This window comes from Vulpes lagopus, chromosome 5 (genome assembly GCF_018345385.1).
Source record: "Vulpes lagopus strain Blue_001 chromosome 5, ASM1834538v1, whole genome shotgun sequence".
NCBI lineage: Eukaryota > Metazoa > Chordata > Mammalia > Carnivora > Canidae > Vulpes > Vulpes lagopus.
The window spans coordinates 28,717,508-28,739,853 of NC_054828.1; positions in this window are offsets into that span (position 1 = coordinate 28,717,508).

Below are 22,346 nucleotides of genomic sequence, written 5' to 3' on the forward strand. Positions count from 1 at the left end.
CAGAGGGCAATAGTCAGAGTCCCCACCCTTAAAGACAGCATAACAACCCAACAAAGATACAGCATTAAAGCAACAGTTTGAAAAGTGCCTGGAGTATATGTGAAGATTTATTTTCTGATCTCTCAACATGCAGGATCTTAGGAGACTTATCCAAGAACAAAAGAGCTGGCAGGCACCATTACCGCCACACACACACACACACACACACACACACACACACACACACACGCCTAGATAGCCAGACACCTGAAGGAACCAGTGAGAACACTCTGTGCCTACCTTGCTAACAACACTCACTCTGCACCCGAGTTCTCCTGCAGATCTGCCCCATTTAACCTGTCTCCACCCAGTAGACACCCCTCCAAAGTAGTTTCTCTTGCAACACACCCTGCAAGCAGCCTGGGAAAGGACTGGTGTCATTCCAAAGTGACTCTTGCCCTGGGGAGAGGGGAAGATAACCACATACCAGTTCAACTACAGCAGATGAACTGAGGGCAAACATCTGGTCTGCCTGCTGGCTCTACCCACCAACAAAAACCTCTCAGGAAGCAGCATGTGGAGAGACACCTGTAGTTCAGGGTCACTGCAGGCCCAACAGATGGATTGGGGGAAGGCATCTGGTTTAACTGCAGGCCCCACCCACCAGAAAATCCTCTCAGGTGACAAGGAGGAGTGAGTACCTTGCAGTCCAGTGTAACTACTGTCACACGTGACAGGCTGAGGGCAGGCATCTGGTCTGACTGCTGAACCTGCCCAACTATAAGCCCACAGCAGATCCAGATTGTCCCCTTAAGAGCATAAGGACCAAACCATGCCCACAACAGGCTAAGTGGGCCATTGCAACCAACTGGACTGAAGGTAAACACAGATTAGTCACAATAGTAGGGTGCATACAACCTAAATAGGGAACACTGCTGAAGCACCTGGTTCTGGTGAACAGAGGACATTGCACTGCAAGACACCACAGGACTTCTTATTCTTAAGGCCATTATTTTCAAGATCAGGAGATGTAACAGACCTTCCTAATACATAGAAACAAACACAGAGAGTCAGACAAAATGAGGAAACAGAAAAATATGTCCTGAATAAAAGAACAAGACAAAACTAGAGCAAGAGAGCTAAATGAAACAAAGATAAGCAATATACTTAATAAAGAATTCAAAATAATGGTCATAAAAATATTTACTGGACTTGAGAAGAGTGGACGATCTCAGTGAAACATTCAACCAAGAGAGAAAATATTAAAAAGAACCAATAAGAGATGGAAAACTCAACTGAAATCTATAATGCCCTAGAACAGAATCAATAATATTAGAAGAGGGGACCAGTGAGTAGGAAGACAGAGTAATGGAAAGCACCAAGCCAAACAACAAAAAGAAAAAAGAAGAAAAAATGAGATTAGGTTCAGGGAACTCAATGACATCATCAAGCATAATAACACTATCATTATAGGAATCCCAGGAGAAGAGAGAGAAAAGGGGGACAGAACCTTGTTTGAATAAATAATAGCTGAAAATTTTCCTAATCTTGGGAAAGAAACAGACATCCAGATCCAGGAGGCACAGAGAGCCCCCAAAAAAATCTACCCAAGGAGGTCCACACCAATATACAAAATAATTAAAATGAAGGGAACAGGGATCCCTGGGTGGCACAGCGGTTTGGCGCCTGCCTTTGGCCCAGGGCGCGATCCTGGAGACCCGGGATCGAGTCCCACGTCGGGCTCCCGGTGTATGGAGCCTGCTTCTCCCTCTGCCTGTGTCTCTGCCTCTCTCTCTCTCTGTATGACTATAATAAATTTTAAAAAATTTTTAAAAAATTAAAATGAAGGGAACAAACTGAGGGCTGAAGGAGGGAGGTGGAGGGGATGGGCTAGATGAGTGAAGGATATTATGGAGGGCACTTGTTATGATGAGCACTAGGTGTTATAAGTGATGAATCATTGAATTCTATTCCCGAAACCAATATTGCACTGTATGTTAACTAACTGGAATTTTTAAAAAATATTTTATTTATGCAAGACAGACAAAGAGATAGAGGCAGAGACATAGGCAGAGGGATAAGCATGCTCCTCACAGGGAGCCTAATGTGGGACTTGATTCCCAGACCCTGGTATCATGCCCTGAGCCAAAGGCAGATGTTCAACCACTGAGCCACCCAGGCATCCCAACTAACTAGAATTGAAATAAAATTTTTGAAAAGAAAAAAAAAAAGTAAAAGTAGTGATAGAGAGTTTTTAAAGCAGTAAGAGAAAACAGTTACATACAAGGGAAACCCCATAAATCAATCAGCATAAACTTTGCAAGCCAGAGGGGAATGATATGATATATCCAAAGTACTGAAAGGAGAAAACCTGCAACCAAAGAATAAACTACCAGCAAGGCCATCATTCAAAGTAAAAGAGAAGGGGTGCCTGGGTGTCTGCCTTCGGTGCAGGTAATGATACGAGAGTCCTGGGCTCGAGCCCCATGTCAGGCTATCTGCTCAGTAGGGAGCCTACTTCTCTCTCTCCCACCCTGCCACTCCCCCTGCTTGTGTTTGTGCTCTCTCCCTCTTTCTCTGTCAAATAAATAAATTAAATATTTTTTAAAAAAAGAATATGAGAGAAAGTTTCCCAGACAAATTTTGGAGTTTACAAAGTTAAAGGCATAAACGAAGTTAAAGGAGTTCATCACTACTAAACCAGCCTTACAATAAATGGTAAGGGGAATTTTTGGAGTGGAAAGAAAAGGCTATAATCAGGAGTAAAAAAAAATGAAAGGAAAAATTTTCATAGGTAAATACAAATATAATAAAAGTAGATTACTTAATTAATCTACTAAAGTAGATTATTACTTACAAAACCAATATAGAAATTAAAGCACAAAAGCAGTAAAATCAGTTATATCTATAAAAATCAACCAAGGGATTCACAAAATAAGAGTATGATGTTACATTCAAAAAATATGTGTGGTGGCGGCATAAAAATTAGTGCTTTTAGAACAGATTCAAACTTAAGCAACCATCAACTTCGTGTAGACTGCTATATGCATAAGATGATATATATGAGCCTAAATGTAACCACAAATTAAAAATCTGTGATACACAAAAAATAAATAAAAAGCCATGCAAGCATAACTCTAAAGAAAACCATCAAACCACAAGGAAGAAAGAACAAGGAGAAAATAACAAAGAACTACAAAAACAATTGTAAAACAAGTAACAAAATGTCAATATGTAACTATCAATAACTACTTTGAATATAAAGGCCTAAATGCTCCAATCAAAAGACATAGGGTGACTAAGTGAATAAAAAAACCAAGACCCATCTATATGCTGCCTACAAGAGACTCATTTCCAACCAAAAGACACATGCAGATTGAAAGTGAAAAGATGGAAAAACAATTACCATGCAAATGGATGTGAAAAGAAAGCTGAAGTAGCAATAATTATTAGAAAAAATAGACTCTAAAACAAAAACTGTAACAAGCGACAAAGAAAAATACTACATAACAATAAAGAGAATAATCTAACAAGAAGATATATTATAAATTTTTATGCACCCAATAGAGGGGCACCCAAATACATAAAGCAGCTATTAACAGATATAAAGGAAGAAATTCACAATTATACAATAATAGAAGACTTTAACACCTCACTTACATCAATGGATGGATAATCCAGACAGAAAGTCAACAAGGAAACAGTGGCTTGGAATGATACATTGGACCAGATGGGCCTGACAGATATATTCAGAACATTCCATCCAAAAACAACAGAATATACATTCTTTTCATGTGTACATGGTACATTCTCAGAATAGAGCATATGTTAGGACACAAAACAAATCTCAATAAATTCATAAAGACCAAAATCATATCATGCACCTTTTCCAACCACCAGTGGTATAAAATTAGAAATCAATCACAAGAAAATACCTGGAAAGAACACAAATACATGGAAGCTAAATAACACGCCGTTAAACAGTGAATGAGTCAACCAAGAAATCAAAGAGGAAATTCAAAAAAATACACGGAGACAAAATGAAAACACCATGTTTCAAAATCTTTGGAATGCAGCAAAAGCTTTTCTGGAAGATTATAACAATACGGCCCTACCTCAAGAAGCAAGGAAACTCTCAAAAAAACTAACAGTACACCTAAGAGAACTAGAAAAAAGTAGGGCAAAGCCCAAAGACAGTAGAGGGAAGAAAATAATAAATACTAGAGCAGAAATAAATGAGAGAGAGAGAGAGTTAATAAAACAATAGAACAGATCAATGAAGCAAGAAGATGGTTCTTTGAAAATATCAACAAAATTGATAAAACTGTAGCTAGATTCATGGTGGGGAGGGGAGGAGGGAGAACTCAAAATCACAAAAGGAGAAATAACAACTGATACCACAAAAAATACAAATGATTATAAGACAATATTATGAAAAAGTGTATGCTAACAAATTGGACAACCTAGAAAAAATGGATAAATAATCTTCCAAAACTAAATCAAGAAGAAACAGAAAATTTAAACAGATTGATTACTAGCAATCAATTTGAATGAGTAAGCTAAGAAATTCCAAAAGAATAAAGTCCTGGACCTGATTGCTTCACAGGTGAATTCTACCAAATATTTTTAAAAGAGTTAATACCTATTCTTCTCAAACTATTCCAAAAAATAGAAAAGGAAGCTTTCAAATTCATACTACAATACCAGTATGACCCTGACACCAAAACCAAATAAAGATACACCACAAAAAGAGAACTACAGGTCAATATCTGATGAGTATAGATACAAAGATCCTCAACAAAATATTAGCAAACCATACCCAACAATACATTTAAAAAATCATTCACTACAATTAAGTGGGATTTATTCCAGGGATGGAAGGATGGTCCCATATTCACAAATAAACCAATGTGATACATCACATTTACAAGAGAAAGGATAAAAACCATATGATCATCTTGCTAGCTGCAGAAAGAGCACTTGACAAGGTCAAGGTACAACATCCATTCATTATAAAAACTTTCAATAAAGTAGGGCTAAAGGAACATACCTCAATAAAGGCCAGATATGAAAAACCTTCAGCTAACATCAGACTCAATGGGAAAAATCGAGCTTTCCCCTGAGATCAGGAATAAGACAAGAATGTCCACTCTTACCACTTTAATTCAACATAATACTGGGAGTCCTAGCCACAGCAATCAGACAAGAAAAGGAATAAAAGGCATCCAAACTGGTAAGAAAATAAAACTTACACTATTTGCAGATGACAGGATACTATATAGAGAAAACTTGAAAGACTCCAACCAAAAACTACTAGAACTGATAAATGAATTCAGTAAGTTTGCAGGATACAAAATTAATATACAGAATATACAATATTAATATACAGAAGTCCCTTGCATTCCAGTGTATTCCATACACTGATAATGAAGTAGCAGAAAGGAATTAAGAAAGCCATCTCATTTACAACTGCACCAAAAAAAAAAAAAAAAAACAATAAAATGCCTACGAATAAATTTAACCAAAGAGGTGAAAGACCTGTACTCCAAAAACTATAAAACATTGATGAAAGAAATAAAAAATGATACAAACAAATGGAAAGATATACCATGTTCATGGATTAGAAGAATGAATATTGTATAAATGTCCATACTACCCAAAGCAAACTACAAATCTAGTGCAATCCCTATCATAATACCAGTAGTTTTCACTGAGCAAGACAAACAATCCTAAAATTTGATGAAACCATAAAAGACCCTGACTAGCCAAAGCAATCTTGAGAAAGAACAACAAAGCTGGATGTATCATAATCCCAGATTTCAACACATACTACAAAGCCATAGTAATTAAAATAGTGTGGTACTGGCATAAAAATAGACACATAGATCAGTGGTATAGACTGAGAGTCCAGAAACAAACACACTTATAAGTCTAATTAATCTATGACAGAGGAGGCAATAATATACAATGGGGAAAAAGACAGTCTTCAACAAATGGTGTCAGGAAAACTGGACAACAATATATAAAGAAATGATATTGGACCACTTTCTTATGTCATTCACAAAAACAAATTCAAAATAAATTAGACATAAATGCAATACATAAGACCATAAAATCCCTAGAGGAAAATATAGGCAGTGATATTTTGACATCAGCCATAGAAACATTTTTCTAGATATGTCTCCTCAAGACAAGGGAAATGAAAGCAAAATTAAACTATTGGGACTACACCAAAATAAAAAGCTTTTCCACAGCAAAGGAATCAAACAACAAAACTAAAAGACAACCTATGGAATGCAAGAAGATATTTGCAAATGACATAGTGACAAGAAGTTAGTAACCAAAATATATAAAGACATGATTCAACACCAAAAAAACCAAATAATTGAATTTTAAAATAAGGAGAAGACAAGAACAGACATTTTTCTAAAGATGACATTATGCATGGCCAACAGACACATGAAAAGATGCTCAACATCACTAAATATCAAGGAAATACAAATTAAAACCACAATAGATATGAAATCACTTTATACCTATCAGAATGGGTAAAATAAAAAACAAAAGAAATCATAACTGTTACCAAGGATGTGGAGAAAAGGAAGCTCTCATGCATTGTTGGTGGGATTATAAATTGGTACAGCTACTGTGGGAAACAGTATAAGAGTTTCTCAAAAAATTAAAAATAGAATTACCAAATGAATCCAGTAATTTCACTACTAGATATTTACCCAAAGAAAGCAAAAACATTAATTCAAAAAACTATATGCACTCCTATGTTTATTATAGCATTATTTATGATACCCAAGATATGGAAACAACCCTAGTGTCTATCAATAGATAAATGGATAAAGAAGATGTAGTATACATACATAATGGAATATTACTCACCCAGAAAAGAAGGGATGGATGGATGGACTTAGAGGGTTATAATGCTACCAGAAATATCAGTCAGAGAAACACAAATTCTACATGATTTCACTCAGATGCGGAATTTAAGAAATAAACAAAGGAAAAAGAGATAAACAGGAAAACAGACTCTTAAATACAGAGAAAACACTGGTGGTTGCCAGAGGAGAGGATGGTAACAGGATGAGTGATACAAAGGAAATTAAGAGTACACTTATCTATGAGCATTGAGAAATGTATAGAATTGTTAAATCATTATTTTTGTGTCTGAAACTAATATAATACTGTATGTTAATTATACCTGAAGAAAAATAATTCCAAATTTTAAATAAAACAAAAAATCAAACTCATAGATACAGAGAATCAATTGGTGGTTGGGGGTGGAGGTGAAATGGGTAAAGGAAGTCATGGGATGTGATGTACAACATGGTAACTATAGTAAATAATACACTATTATATATCTGAAAGTGACTGAGAGCACAAATCTTAAAAGTTCCCATTACAAGGCAAAACAATTTTTTTTAGCTATATGGTGATGGATGTTAATTAGATTTATTGTGATCATTTGTAATATATAAAAACATCAAACCATCATTTTGTATACCTGAAATTAATGTTTTATGCTAATTATATCTCAAGAACATTTTTCAAAATAAATACAGCACTTCCTATTCTTTTTTAAGATTTTATTTCTTTATTCATGAGAGAGACAGAGATACAGAGGGAGAAGCAGGCTCTCCGCAGGGAGCCCAATGTGGGACTTGATCCCCAGTTCCAAGATCATGCCCTGAGCCAAAGGCAGATCCTCAACTGCTAAGCTACCCAGGCATCCCAGCACTCCCCATTCCTATTGGTCACTGTGATAAATTATTCCAAGGGCATGTCAAGTGCTAAGCCTTTGAAATGCAAACTTTCCTAGGGGATTTAATTCATATTGGCAGGGAGAATGGACCTGAGACACCCTGAGCTCCTTGCTACCTCACTCAGCCCTGCCCCTGCACTTGCCCACCCTTCACCATGCACCTGGGTCCACAGTAAACATTAGATGGCCATTGCTTCATTCCCTGTCTGTCAGAACACCTTGTGACAGCAAACGCAGGGCAAGTTTCTAAAAGGAACTGGGTTTGGATATGGTATCTATCGTAGCCTCAGGGATCCTCCTGGTCCATACCCTTTTTTAAAATTTTATTTTATTTATTTATTTTTTCTAGAGAGAAGAGGCTGCATCAGGTCTGGTATGCCCACAAATTCCCACCTTCTTTTCCAGTTAGCCAGGGTGGGATTGCAAATTTAACACATCCAGTGTTAAGTCACATTCAGTGACTTAATTGCTTTACTCTGTCACCCTCTCACTTCTGAACTTGTGCTTACAGGCATGGCTTTACTGCTGTTACTAGAAACATCTGCAGACCTGAGTCCATGACATGCATTGCCCACCCAGAACCCCAGGGCAGCATGGCTTGTTGCTGCTGAGAAAGACCTATTGTCTTTCATTATCCCCTTCTCTTTGCCCCATAACTGTCCCTTTGAGAAAAGCACCTCCCCATCTCTACCTAACTCCATCCCCCCATTCCTTATCTCCCTAAAGGCAGGCTACTTGCTCATGCTCTTCTAGCTTTCTGCTTCTAACAGAAAATGTACAGTCACCATAAGCAATACTTCCTCTACAAATGTACTCCCAAACTAAACCATCAGAGACATATCAGTCAACATAACAAGAACAAATGATATCACAATCAATGTATTCTCCTGGTCTCCTGGGTGAAACAGGGATGGGAATCTGTAATTCTATTTTCAGGAGAAATGTTATATAAAGCAATTCATAGAAAATAAAAATTTGAACTTAAAGTGATACAAATCTGTACATTTTATAAAACTGGAATAAAAAATCATTTTAGAATAAGCATGAACTCTGGAGAAAACATACTGGATATTGAAAATATCCTCATAATGAAATCCCACTGACCTACTTTATAGAAATGACAGGGCTGAGAGAACTGGCTTTAAGAACCTATAGAATGTCTCTGTGCCAGACACGGCAGCCACCAGGGGTCAGTCTAACATAATCATAGGTTAAAAAAAAGATCCTCGTATTTCTGCTGCTTAGACACTACCCAGACAGTTCACTAGACCAGCCCTTTGGCTGGGTGGAAATACACAACTGACTTTTTATGGTCACAGTCATGTTTTCTTAGTTCTTTTCCTCTTTCCTCCTAATTTGAGGAAAATCAGAACAACAAGAAATTAGGAAAAGAAGAAAACGTCATGACTTTTTAAATTTTTCTTAAAAATTTAAGTCCTCATAAAGAATGAGATCTTGCCATCTGCAGCAACATGGATGGATCTAGAAGGTTTAATGCTAAGTGAAATAAGTCAGATAAAGACCAATACCATATGACTTCACTCATGTGGAATTTCAGAAACAAATAAATGAAGGAAAAAAAGGAGACAAATGAAAAACTAAACTCTTGAATACAAAGAAAAAACTGGTAATTGCCAGACAGGAGGTGTGGGGGGGGGGGGGAAATGGGTGAAATAGGTGAAGGGGATTGGGAGTACATCTATTGTAGTGAGCACTGAGTAATGCAAAATTGTTGTTATTATATTTTACATATGAAACTAATACAACACTGTTAACTATACATCAATAAAAAATTAAAATAAAAAGTGCACATAGAACATTCTCCAGAATAGATCACGTATTATGTCACAAAACAAGTCTCAACAAAGACAAAAAGATCAAGGTCATACCATACATCTCTTCCAACCACAATGCTATGAATCTAGAAACCAACGACAAGGAAAATTTTAGAAAGAGCACAAATACATGGAGATTAAATAACATGCAATTAAATAATGAATGGGTCACCCAAGAAATTGAAGAGGAAGTAAAAAAAAATACATGGAGATAAATGAAGACACAACAGTCCAAAATCTTTGGGGATGCAACAAAAGCTGTTCTAAGAGGGACGATTTTTTTTTAATTTTATTTATTTATTGAGACAGAGAGAGAGAGAAGCAGAGACACAGGCAGAGGGAGAAACAGGTTCTATGCAGGGAGCCGGACGTGGGACTGGATCCCAGATCTCCAGGATCACACCCCAGGCTGCAGGCAGCACCAAACCACTGCGCCACTGGGGCTGCCCTAAGAGGGAAGATTATAGCAATATGGGCCTACCTCAAGAAGCAAGAAAAATCTCAAATAACCTGACTTTAACCCAAAGGAGCTAGAAAAAAAGAATAAGGAAAATCTAAAACCAACAGGAGGAAGGAAATAATAAAGAGGAGAAATAAATAATATAGAAACTTAAAAAATATAACAAATCAAGGAAACTAGGAGCTGGTTCTTTGAAAAGATCAACAAAATTTAGAAGTCTTTAGCCAGACTCATCAAAAAAAAAAAAAAAAAAAAAAAGGAGGACTCAAATAAACAAAATCAGAAATGAAAACAGAAAATAACCACACCACAAAAATACAATTGATTATAAGACATTATGAAAAAGTATATGCCAACAAATTGGACAACCTAGAAGAAAAGGAAAAATTCCTAGATACATATAACTCCTAAAACCGAAACAGGAAGAAGTAGGAAATTTGAACAGATCAACCACCAGCACTGAAATTGAATCAATAAATTAAAAACTCCTGACAAACAAAAGTCCAGGACCAGACAACTTCACAGGTGAATTCTACCAAATATTTAAAGAAGAGTTAATACCTACTCTCCTCAAACTATTCCCAAAAATAGAAAAGGAAAGCTTTCAAAATCATTATGAGTCAAGCATTACTCTGATACCAAAACTAGACAAAGACACTTAAAAAAGAAACAAAAAATAACTACAAGCCAATATCTCTGATGAACATACATGCAAAAATCCTCAATGAAATATTGGCAAACTGAATCCAAAAATACATTTAAAAATCATTCAACACACATGGGATCCCTGGGTGGCGCAGCGGTTTAGTGCCTGCCTTTGGCCCAGGGCGCGATCCTGGAGACCCGCGATCGAATCCCACATTGGGCTCCCGGTGCATGGAGCCTGCTTCTCCCTCTGCCTGTGTCTCTGCCTCTCTCTCTCTCTCTCTCTGTGTGACTATCATAAATAAATAAAAATTTAAAAAAAAAATCATTCAACACAATCAAGTGGGATTTATTCCCAAAATGGAAGGGTGGGTCAATATCCACAAATCAATCAACATGATATATACTACATTAACAAGAGAAAGGGTAAAAAACCATATGATCATCTCAACAGGTGCAGGAAAAATTACAATGTCCATTCATTATAAAAACCCTCAACAAAGTAGGTTTAGAGGGAATATACCTCAACTTAATAAAGGCCAGCTATGAAAAACCCACAGCTAACATCATTCTCAATGGTGAAAAATTGATAGCTTTTTTCCTAAGATCAGGAACAAGACAAAGATGTTCTCTCTCACCACTTTTACTCAACACAGTACTGGAAATCCTGCCACCGCAGTCAGATTTTTTAAAAAAGGAATAAAAGGCATCCAAATTGGTAAGAAAGTATTAAAACTTTCACTATTTGCAGATGACACAATACTATATGTAGAAAATCTTAAATACTACACCAAAAAACTACAAGAACCAATAAATGAACTTAGGTCACAGGATACAATATCAGTGTACATAAATATGTTACATTTCTAAATATTTTTTTAATTTTTATTTACTTATGATATGCACACAGTGAGAGAGAGAGAGAGAGAGAGGCAGAGACACAGGCAGAGGGAGAAGCAGGCTCCATGCACTGGGAGCCCCACGTGGGATTCGATCCGGGATCTCCAGGATCACGCCCTGGGCCAAAGGCAGGTGCCAAACTGCTGCGCCACCCAGGGATCCCCATTTCTAAATATTAATAATGAAGTAGCATAAAGAAAAATTAAGAAAACAATCTCATTTACAATTGCACCCAAAATAATAAAATGCCTAGGAATAAATTTAACCAAGAAGGTGAAAGATTTGTACTTTGAAACTATAAAATACTGATGAAAGAAATTGAAGACAATACAAATAGAAAGATATTCCATGTTCATGGATTGGGAGGACAAATATTACTAAAATGTCCATACTACCCAAGGCAATCTACAGATTTATGAAATCCCTATCAATATACCAAAAACATTCTTCATAGAACAAGAACAAATACTCCTAAAATTTGTATGGAACACCAAAACACCCCAAATAGCCAAAACAATCTTGAAACAGAAAAACATCCTGGGACATGAGTACCACAGTTGCTAAGAACTGATCATAGAACTGATAAGGCTAAGCGCCTTAGAGGTCCCCATTTAGAAAAATATTTTAATAGGACATACTCAAATTAAGGAAAAAATTTAAAAACTCCTAAAGGAACAAATTATTGGGCCCACTACTTCACCATACAGTAATTCAATCTGGCCTGCTAAAGGCCCAGACACATTTTAAAGCTTTACTGTAGGCGATAGGAATAATAATAATAATTTTTAAAAAGCTGGAAGTATCACAATTCCAGATTTCAAGTTATTCTACAAAGCTGTAGTAATAAAAACAGTATGGTACTGGCACAAAAGTAGATATGTAGATCAATAGATCAGGATAGAAAGCCTAGAAACAAACCCATGAGTATATGGTCAATTAGTCTTCAACAGGGGAGGCAAGAATATGAAATGAGACAACAAATGGTGTTGTGAAAAATGGACAGGTGCATGCAAAAGAATGAAACTGGACCACTTCCTTGCACTATAACAAAGTAAACTCAAAATGGATTAAAGACACAAATATGAGACCTGAAATTATAAAAATCCTAGAAGAAAGCACAGGCAGTAATTTATCTGACATCACTCATGGCAACATTTTTCTAGATATATCTCCTGAGGCAAGGAAAATAAAATTAAAAATAAACTATTGAGGGATCCCTGGGTGGCGCAGCGGTTTGGTGCCTGTCTTTGGCCCAGGGCGCGATCCTGGAGACCGGGGATCGAATCCCACATCGGGCTCCCGGTGCATGGAGCCTGCTTCTCCCTCTGCCTGTGTCTCTGCCTCTCTCTCTGTCTCTCTGTGACTATCATAAATAAAAAATAAAAAAATAAAAATAAAAAAATAAACTATTGGGACTAAATTAAAATAAAAAGTTTCTGCACAGCAAAGGAAACAACCACCAAAACTAAAAGGCAACCTACAGAATGGGAAAAGATATTTGAAAATGACATATCTGATAAACAATTAGTATCTAAAATATAAAATGTATACAACTCAACACCACAAAACCACATGATCCAACTAAAAAAATGGGCAGAAGACATACAGATGGAAAATAGACACATGAAAAGATTCTCAACATCACTAATCATCAAGGAAATTCAAATCAAAACCACAATGAGACATCACCTTACACCTGTCAGAATGGCTAAAATAAAAAACAAAATAAACGACAAGTGTTGGCAAGGATGTGAGGAAAAAGGAAACTTCATACACTGTTGGTGGGAATGTGAACTGCTGCAGCCACTCTGTAAAACAGTGTGGATACTCCTTTAGAAATTAAAAATAGAATTACTATATGTAACTCCACTGGGTATTTACCCAAAGAATATGAAAACACTAATTTGAAAAGATAGTTGTGCTCCTATGTTTATTGCAACATTACTTACAATAGCCAAAATATGGAAGTAACCCAAGTGTCCATTGATAGATGAAAGGATAAAGAAGATGTGGTGTATATGTACAATGGAATATTACTCAGCTATAAAAAAGAAGGAAATCTTGCCACTTGCAACAACATGGGTGGAGCTAGAGAGTATAACACTAAGCAAAATAAATCAAAGAAAAACAAATACCATATTTCACCCTTGTGGAATTTAAGAAACAAAGCAAAGGAAAAAAGAGACATAAACAGTCTTTTAGAGAACACACTAATGGTTACCAGAGCAGAAGTCAGTGGAGTGATGTGTAAAATAGGTGAAGGGGATTAAGACAATACTTAATTGTGATGAGCGCTAAGTAATGTACAGAATTATTGAATCACTATATTGTACCCCTGAAACTAAAAAAGTCATTTTGTTCCTCTCAATTATCTGCACTATAGTTGGCAGATACGACACATTTCCAGAGTCTTAAATGCTATAGAGCTGACATTGTTACAACAGATGGCCAACGAGTCCTCCAATGGTCAAAGAGGAAAAAAGAAACCAGGTTGCTAGTGCAGCTATGTTCAACAGACACTTCTGGGTGGCTGAAGTGGTTGAGCATCTGCCTTCAGCTCAGGGTATGATCCCAGGGTTCCAAGATCAAGCCCTACATCACAAGGAGCCTGCTTCTCCCTCTGCCCGTATCTCTGCCTCTCTCTGTGTGTCTCTCATGAGTAAATAAATAAAATCTTAAAAAAATAAACACTCTTCTGCCATCATTTTTTTTAGGTAAAATTCACATAAAATAAAATTCACAATTTTAACCATTTTAAAATGTACAATTCAGTGGTTTTTAGTATATTCACAGCGTGGTACAATAGTCATTGTATAAAATTCCAGAAATTTTCAATAAATAAGTCATAGGGAATATAACCAATTATATGGTAAGTTTGTATGGTAACAGATGATAACCACACTTATCATAGTTAGCATTTCATAGTGTATATAATTGTCAAATCACTATGCTGTACACCTGAAACTAACATCAATATTTTATGTCAACTATACTCCAATTTCAAAACGCATTTATAATTCCAGAACATTTCATCACCACTCGCCCCTTGCCAAAAAAAAAAAAAAAAATACTCATTAGCTATCACTTCCTAACCCCAGTCCTGAGCAACTAACTAATCCACTTTCTGTTTCTATGGATCTGCCTACATTTGCTATATCATGTAAATAGAATCATACAATATAAAGCCTTCTGTATCGTTCTTCTTTCACATAGAATAATGTTTACAAGGTTAATAGATGTTGTAACACATATTAGTGCTTCATTCCTTCTTATGGTTGCATAATATTCCATTGTATGTATATACATCTATTCATTCATCAATGCTTGGACATTTTGGTTGTTTCCACTTTTTTGCTATTATGAATAATGCTGCTGTATACATAATATATTCATATAAAAGTTTTGTTAAACATATGTTTCTAATTCTGTAGGGTATTACCTTGAAGTGGAATTGCTGAGTCAAATGGTAAATATGTTTAACTTTTTAAGGAACTACCAAACTGTCTTTCCAAAGCAGTTACACTATTTGACATCCCCATCAGCAATGTATGAGTGTTCCAATCTCTCCATATCTTCTCCAACATTTGTTATTGTTTTTCTTTTCTTTTCTCTTTTTGAAGTATTATCTCATTCTGGTTTTAATTTGCATTTCCCTAATGATCAGTTATGTTGAACATCTCTCCATGTGCTTATTAGCCACTTGTATGTCTTTGGGATATGGATGGAACTAATGGGCATTATGCCAAGTGATAAGTCAGAGAAACACAAATATCATATTGTTTCATGTATATATGAATTCTAAAAAACAAAATAAATGGGGACTCCTGGGTGGCTCAGTGGTTAAGCACCTGCCTTCGGCCCAGGGCATGATTCTGGAGTCCCAGGATCGAGTTCCATGTTGGGCTCCCTGCTTCTCCCTCTGCTTGTGTCTCTGCTGCTCACTCTCCCTCTCTCTGTGTCTCTCATGAATAAATAAGTAAAATCTTAAAAAAAAAATAAATGAACAAACACAAAAAACAGAAATGGATCCCATTAATACAGAGAACTGGTAGTTGCCAGAGGAGAAGAGGGAGAGGGATGGATGAAATGGGCAAAGGGAATTATACAAACTTTATTATAAAATAAAGAAGTCAAGGTGATGGAAAGTTCAGCATAGGAAATATAGTTAAAATGTGTTAATGTTGTATGGTGATACACAATGATCACACTTATCATGGTGTAATATATAGAATTGTTGAATCACTGTGCCATACACTGAAACTAATATAACATTACATGTCAATAATATGTCAAATAAGCTTTTAAAAAATAACCAATCAGAAATTCTGGAGCTAAAAATACAATAATTAAATTGAAAAATTCATTGAAGGAGGTCAAGCAGACTCGAGCAGACTTGAACTGGCAGAAGAAAGATCAGCAAACTTGAAGACAGGTTATTTGCAATTATTGAATCTGAAGAATAAAAAGAATCAAGAAAATAGAGCCTAAGGAACTTATGAGAAACCATCATGCAGATCAATATATATACATTATGAAAGTCCCAGAAGAAGAGAGAGCAAAGGGGGCAAATAGATTATTTGAAGAAATAGTGGCTGAACATCTCCCAAATTTGAGGAAAGAAATGGGTATAAAAAATCCAAAACTCTGGGGCAACTGAGTGGCTCAGTCATGTAAGCATCCAACTCTTGACTTCAGCTCAGGTCATGATCTCAGGGTCATGAGATCAAGCCCCATGTCAGGCTCCACGCTCAATGGGGAGTCTGCTTGAGATTCTCTTTCTCTCCTTCACCCACTGCCCCTACCCCTCTCTAAGATGAATAAATATTTTTTTTAAAAAATCCAAAAAGCTCAAAGAATTCCAAGTAGGAATTCCCATATAAACCCACACCAAGACACATTATAATCAAACTATCGAAAGACAGAAAGAGAATCTTGAAAGCAGCAAGAGAAAAGCGACTCCTTACATACAAGATGTCCCCAAGAAGACCATGAGTAGATTACTCAGCAACCACCTTGGAGGCCAGAAGGCAATAGGATGATACATTGAAAGTGTTGAAAGACAAATAACTGACAACTAAGAATTCTATATAGAGCAAAACTGTCCTTCAAATATGAGAAAGGATGCAAAATGATAGCATACGAAAACTGAATTCACCTCCTTTCCTGGACACACTGAGTCTATACCTACATGAAGAGCAATTTTTCCTGAAAGAGAACTGAGGGCTTATTAGACAGCTACTACACAACAAGGATAGTGGAACTACATAGAGAAAGGCCAGAGAGACAGAAACACAGTCACAATGGGAACCCCATCCCCAAAGCCGTAAATCATAGTAGAAAAGGATAGGACCAAGGGACTTTGCACAGATTTGCCTGACCTGGACCCAGAAAAAAAAAAAGTGGTTTAAATGGCAACTAGATTACAAGTGAAGGAAAATCATTTACTAACCCTAAAACAACTGCCACACCAGGTGGAACTACTGGAACTCTCTCTGGAGTCAAAGTGGTGGCAAATACCATTGTTTACATACCCTTCACCATGATGGTACAAATGAAAGCAAAGTCTGGGCACTTTAGCTGGCTTTCCACCCCAGTAAGCCCAAGGCCTTTAGACCACACTGAAACAGCTCCAACTGTTTCCCCAAGGCAGGCACCCTCCCCATACCTACATCAACTCCTACTGTCCCACCAAAGCTGCCCTGGTGCAGCACACATCAGGACAACATCAACTTCAGCTCCAGCTGTCCCACCAGGGCACCTCCTGCAGAAGACCCTCTGGCCTTCCCCTCTTGAGCTCCAGCCATCCCATCAGAACAGTCCTGGTATGGTGTCCCTCAGGAATCCCTGGCCTGTGCCTGCTTCAGTCCCAGCTGTCCTAGCACAGAGTGCTCAGAACCACCTGACCTATATCTACTGCAGCTTCAGCCCTCCCACCAGGGTACTACCCACATAGAGTATACTCCAGGCCATACCTGATTTAGCTTCAGCCCTTTTGTCAGGGCAGCCCCCCTTGTGGAGCACCCTGGAACTACCTGGTCTGTGCCTATTCCAGCTCCAGCCATACCACCAGGGAAGCACTGGTGAAGAGTGGCCTGAAAACACTGGCCAATGACTGCTCTAGCTCCAGCCAGCCAACCAAAGCTACCAGACACAGGCAGCAACAAAGGGGATGTTCCTACAAAAGGTCATTCTTTGAATACTGCAAAAGTTATCTGGGAGGAAGGGAGAGAGAAAGGGAAGGAGAAGAAATAAAGAAAAGGAAATAAATGATGACAGGTTAAGGAATCTCTTGGACAACATTAAGCAAACATTCACATTATAGCAGTCCTGGAGGGAAAATAGAGAACAGGGACAGAAAATTTATTTGAAGAAATAACAACTGAAAACTTCCCTAACCTGGGGAAGGAACAGATGTCCAGGTCCAAGAGGCACAGATAGTTCCAAACAAGATGAACCAAAGCAGGTCCACATCATGACACATAATAATTAAAATGTCAAAGCTTAAAGATAGGATTTTGAAATCAGCAAAAAGGAAGGAAATAGTTACATACAATGGAAATACCATGAGACTATCAGCTGGCTTTTCAGCAGAAACTTTGCAGGCCCAAAGAGAGCGTCATGATGTATTCAAAGTGCTAAAAGGAAGAAACCTACAACCATGAATACTCTACCTGGCAAATTATCATTCAGAACTGAAGGAGAAATAAAGAGTTTCCCAGACAAAAAAAAGTCAAAGGAGTTCATCACACCAAAACAACCTTATAAAAAATGCTAAAGTGATTTCTTTAAGTGGAAAAGAAAAGGCAATAACAAGAAGAAAATTATAAAAGGAAAAAATTTAATGGGTAAAGGCATATACAAAGAAATATATCAATCACTTATAAAGCTAATATAAAGGTTAAAACACAAAGTAGTAAAATTATATCTACAAAAATTAGTTAAGGGATTCATAAAATAAAAAGATGTAAAATATGACATCATATACCTATAACATGGATGAAAAAGAGTAAAAATGTGCTTTTTGAATGTGTTTGAATTTAAGTGACCATCAACTTAATATGGACTGCTATATATTTAAAGTGTTATGTATGAAACTCATGGTAAAACTAAACTGTATAATAATATACAAAAAGTAAAGAGAGAGTAATACAAGCTTTATACTAAAGAAAATAATCAATCAAAAAGAACAAGAGCAGAAAAGACTAGAAAAATAACCAGAAAACAATTAACAAATTAGTAAGAAGTAAATACATACAAATGATTACTTTAAATGTAAATGATCTAATGCTCCACTCAAAAGACATAGGGTGACTGAATGGTTGAAAACACAACACTCGGGATGCCTGGGTGGCTCAGCGGTTGAGTGTTTGCCTTTGGCTCAGGGTGTGATCCCAGAGTCCTGGGATCAAGTCCCACATCAGGTTCTCTGCATGGAAGCTGCTTCTTCCTCTGCTTCTGTCTCTGCCTCTCTTTCTGTGTCTCTCATGAATGAATGAATGAATGAATGAATGAATGAATAAATACACAACATTCACCTATATATTGTCTACAAGAGACTCACTTCAGACCTCAAGACACATACTGACTCAAAGGGATAGAAAAAGATTCCATGCAAATGGAAGTGAAAAAAAAAACACAGTAGCAATACTTATGTCACACAAAGTAGACTTTAAAAGAAATACTGTTGATGGGAATGCAAACTGATACAAGTACTGTGGGAAACAGTATGGAGATTCCTCAAAAACTAAAGATGGAAATACCATATGATCCAATAATTCCACTCCTGGGTAATTACCCAAAGAAAATAAAAACAGTAATTCAAAAAGATATATGAACTTCTATGTTTATTGCAGTATTATTTACAATAGACAAGATATGGAAGTACTCCAAGTGTCCATCAATCGATGAATAAAGATGTGGGGTGTGCATATGTATGCAATGGAATATTACTCAGCTGTAAAAAAAAGAATAGATCTTGACATTTGCAACAACATGGATGGACCTAGTAGGTATTATGTTAAGTGAAATTAGACAGAAAGAAAGACAAATACATTATGATTTTGCTTACAGGTGGAATCTAAAACAAGATAAATGAAAACAATAAACAAGCAAAAAAAAGCAGAAACAGACCTATAAGTACAAAGAATGAACAGGTGGTTGCTGGAAGGGAAATGGCTGGAGGATGGAAAATGGAAAAAACAGATGAATGGAACTGAGGTACAAACTTCCACTTATGGAAAGAACAAGCTACAGGAATGAAAAGTACAACACAGGGAATATAGTTAGTGATATTGTAATAGCATTGTATGGTGACAGATGGTAGCTACACTTGTGGTAAGCACAGACTAACATTCAGAGTTGCTGAATCACTATGTTGTATAACTGAAACTAATATAACCTTGTATGTCAACTATGCTTCAATAAAAGTAAATAAATGAATGGACAGATAAATAATAAAGGAGGAAGAAGTAAGACATTATCATACAGACAAAAGTGAAAGGAGTTCTACACCATTAGCCTGCCCTATAAAAAATGGTCAAGGGAGTCTTTTGGGTTGAAATGAAAGGATATTAGACAGTAACTTGAAGCCATATGAAAACATAAAACCCTCCAGTAAAGATAAATACATGGACAAATAAGAGAATATTATTATAATTTTGTTTTATATTCTTTATTTTCTACAATATTTAAAAGATAACTGCACAAAAATAAGTATAAATATATGTTAATGGATACACAATATGTAAAAATGTAACATATGACATCAATAACATGGGAAAGAGGCAGATTGTAAGGGGGTAGCTTTTTCTATGCAAGCAAAGTTAGGTTGACATCAATTTAAGATAGATAGATTACTGTAACTTTAGGATGTTACATGTAATGCCCATGGTAACTACAAATAAAATATCTAGAGCATATACAGAAATGGAAACAAGGGATTCAAAATGTGTTATTACAAAAATCAACCAAATAGAAAGGAAAGCAGTAATGAAATAAATGATAGCCAAAAAAAAAAACTATCAGACATATAGAAAATAAGTAATAAAATGGCAAATATTCATTTGATTAAACTCCCCAACCAAAAGACATAAATTTGCAAAATAGATACTTAAAAAAAAAACTAGGATCCAACTATATGCTGTCTACAAGACACTCATTTTATTTTATTTTTTAAAAGATTTTATTTGACAGAGAGCAAGAGAGCACAAGCAGGGAGAGCAACAGAGAGAGAGGGAGAAGCAGTCTCCTCCCTGAGCAGGAACCCAATGTGGGGCTTGATTCCAGGACACTGGGACCATGACCTAAGCCAAAGGTAGATGCTTAACCAACTGAGCCACCCAGGTACCCCAAGAGGCTCATTTTAGATCTAAGGACACACATAAATTGAAAATAAAGGGTATTTTCATGCAAATGTAACCAAAAGACAGCAGGGGTGGCTATACTAATATAAGAAAAATTAGACTTTAAGTCAGAAACTATTAGACAAAGAGGACATTATATAGTAACAAAAAGGTCAATTCACTAAGAATATATAATAACTATAAATATATATGCACCCAGCAAAGTGCCCATTGATAGATGGATAAAGAAAATGTAAAAAACATCACACACACACACACACACACACACACACACACACACACACAACAGAATGTTATTCCATCAAATAAAGAGAGGAAATCTTGACATTTGTGACAAAATGGATGAAACTTGCAGGCCTTATGCTAAGTAAACTAAGTCAGACAGAGACAAATACTACATGATTTTACTTATGAGTGAAATCTAAAAAGATTAAAATAAAATAAATAAATAACAAAAAGAGATAAACTCCTAGATACAGATAACAGATTAGTGTTTTCCAGGGGCCACAGATGGATACAATGGGTAAGGGGGTCAAAAGGTACAAGTTTAGTTATAAAATTAAAAAGTCATGGGATATAATGTACAACATGGTAACCATTGTCAATGATATTGTATTGTATACTTATAAGTTGCTATGAGAGTATATTTTAAAAGTTCTCAACACAAGAAAAAAATTGTAACCATGCATGATGATAGATGTTAACTAGATTTGTTGTAGTGATCATTTTACAATATATACAAATGTGGAATCATGTTGTACACCTAAAACTAATGTACCATGTCAGTTATAACTCAACAGCTACATATGCACCAGACATCAGCACTCCTAAATATATGAAACATTCACAGAATTAAAGGGAGAAATAGCTCTACAATCATAGTATAGACTTTGATATTCTACTTTCAATAATGGATAGACCAGGTGACAAGATGGCAGAAGAAGAGTAGGGTCTTCAACTCACCTGGTCCCACCAACTTCCCCAGATAACTTTCAAAACATCCTGAACACCTACAAATTCAACATGCAATTTAAAGAGAGAACAGCTAGAACACTACAGAGAAAAAAAGTTTTTGCTTCTAACAAGGTAGAAAAGAAAGAAAAGAAATGAAATGAAAAGAAAAGAGAAAGAAAGAAGTGGGGGAGGGGCCCCGCGAGGAGCCAGGCTAAAGCGGAGCCAAGAGAGCCTCCGGGACAGGAAAGCCCAGCCCTGGAAAAGCGGGAGCTTTAAAAATCCACGCCGGATTTTTTTCCAGATGGAAAAGTGCTTAGCAGGGAAATCGGGCAGAATTGCAGAGGGGCGGGCAGTGAAGCCTCAAGATTCCCAGAATCACTATTAGAGGAGGGGCGCCTTGGGGAAAAGCTCACCACAAACCGTGGTGGGATCTCAGTAAA